The 2,314-nt window shown below is 34.5% G+C and overlaps 1 long non-coding RNA gene across 1 annotated transcript; it reads right to left on the bottom strand.

Moving 5' to 3' along the window:
• Positions 1–217: 217 nt before the first annotated feature.
• On the bottom strand, positions 218–2,070 carry LOC148621082 (uncharacterized). Its single transcript, XR_015921083.1, has 3 exons — positions 1,985–2,070; positions 1,284–1,364; positions 218–651 (listed from the first exon to the last, which is right to left on the bottom strand). It is a non-coding gene; the product is annotated as an uncharacterized LOC148621082 (long non-coding RNA).
• Between the last annotated feature and the right edge of the window lie 244 nt (positions 2,071–2,314).

Raw genomic sequence — 2,314 nt, 5'->3', positions numbered from 1 at the left:
CTCGGCTAGGGTTCTGAGCATTATTTAGTCGCCTTTTACGACAGGCTTAGCGCTGCTGCAGGCCTATTCTTTTGACACCCGGACCTGCACGGGGCTTGAGGCTTGTACGTTTTAACATTAAGGTATATATTCCGTCCCAAATAAAGAGGGAAACTTGAATCGTCCACATAAGTATCAGGTGCGGTAATATGGTATTTAGAAAAAAAGAAAGTCGAAATAACATCTATGATCATTGTAATTCATTTCATAATATGTACCCAGAGAATTGTGCAAACTCATTCCCTTCGACCCATCCATTTTCTGCTTTCTCTGGATTCGTCAAGTGAACAGTATGACCTGCCTGTAGCTTTACAACAGCATTCAAGGATCCTGTTGTCCAATGTCCTGGTGTACAATGCAGCTTAGCTTGTGGTTTCAAAATGATGTCATTTTTTAGAAGCCACAAATCCAATGAGTTATCTTTCGTCACAACAGAAGCGAAAAATGCATACACCCCTGTCTTAGGGGCAGTGAATATTCCTGTTGCCAAATCAAATCCATAACCGATATTAATTCTTTATTTATCAAATTTCAAAACACCATATTGCTCAACTTGGACATTTGTCTTCAGTGTAGCAGCGAATGCAATCACTTCGTTGCTTCTTCGTCTTGCTAGTCAAATGAAAAAATAAGCGATTAGGCCGTATTTAGTTCATATCAAACAAAGCTTTTATGTATGCATGAAATCCGATATTTTAAGATGTAAAAAAAATTTTTTAACATATTAGCATTGATTTTATTGCAAAATTTTGTAACTATTGTTGTACATTGTCGTAAATATTACGAACTGAAATAATCTTACAAAAAACAAGGAACAGATATGATTGTTATCGGTTTTATTGCCATGTTTTATTGTCCCCCGCCGGAACCCAGAACGGGACATATAAATATCGGTGTCCGTCCGGTCATATTTGTGAACGCAACTCCTCAAAACCATAGGACAGATTTGGTTTAAATCTACTAATATTGTTAGTCTTTATTTGTAGTTAATCATAATTTGCCACCATTTTGATTCAACAAATTTTACAGGGGTTATGGTACTTTTGCTCTAAATCTTTTTTGCGTCGATGGGCGATATATAGTAACAAGTTGCGTGTATTAACAAGATTTTAAACAATAACATTGACTGAGGTGTGACTTGGTCCTTATTTTTTTTCACAGCTTATATCGTGATCGCTTTTACAACCATTTAAATTGGGAAATGTAAACTGAATAAAACAGTGTAGACAAGTATAAATACTCACGGCGACCGCAGGCTACTGACCCGACAAAGAACAAGATCGCAATATATTTTAACATCACCTTTGGATATTTTATTCGAAAGGCTGAAAATATAAGCAATAAACGAGTCATAATTCAACCAGAACTTTTTATTGTGTAATCTAATACAGTTAAATAATAATAATATAATTCATGACAAATGAAGACATCAGAATAGCTTTCAAATTTTGCACAAAAGCATGAGGTACAGATGAGATCAGTTCTAACATCTCACGAAACTGTCCTAGAACTGTTAGAAGAACAGTTCTATATGATAGATTTAGAACAGTTCTCGAGGCAGATCGAGATCTTCTGACAGATCTAGCAGAGTCAGCTCTAATAATAGAACTATTCTTGCACAGCTGGTTCTACTACTAGAACTTTTCTAGTAAAGCCGGCTCTGCTTGAACTGTCAGAAGAGCTGGTTCTACTAGCAAAACTGGCAGAAGAGCTGGTTCCAGAACTGTTCTATGACACTTCTAGAACTGTCCTAAAGCCGGCTCTTCTGACAGTTTTCCCCAGAGGTTACATCTGATCTCATCTTTATAGCATTACACCAGCACATAATTAGCTTATATGCTAATGATTCTCGATATGAATTGAAAATACTAGAACTCAAGAGAAAGTGAATGCATTCGGCATTCTGAATTTCAAAATTTTAAACAAATTATAAAGAAATTTTTACCTGAAGTTGGTCAAATAAATATTAGCAGTTTCCTTTGCTATATAATGTGAATACGCCGAATTGGCTCAATATATTGATACGGCTGTTGCAGCATTGTTTTCATAAAAAAAAGCTTACGTCTCATTTTGTAAGATATCATTTTGTCATTATGTAAGAATTAAACATTTTGTCATTATGTAAGAATTAAACATTTTGTCATTATGTAAGATATTAAACATTTTGTCGTTATGTAATAATTAAACATTTTGTCATTATGTAAGATATTAAACATTTGAACAGAAAAAGCAAGCTTTTATAATAAGGAAGCATGTACTTTACAATGACAAATTT

The sequence above is a fragment of the Perna viridis genome, chromosome 3 (assembly GCF_037379345.1).
Source record: "Perna viridis isolate PV_CMFRI_1.1 ecotype Kerala chromosome 3, ASM3737934v1, whole genome shotgun sequence".
In the NCBI taxonomy this organism is placed as follows: domain Eukaryota; kingdom Metazoa; phylum Mollusca; class Bivalvia; order Mytilida; family Mytilidae; genus Perna; species Perna viridis.
This window is presented reverse-complemented; position numbering and strand designations above follow the sequence as displayed.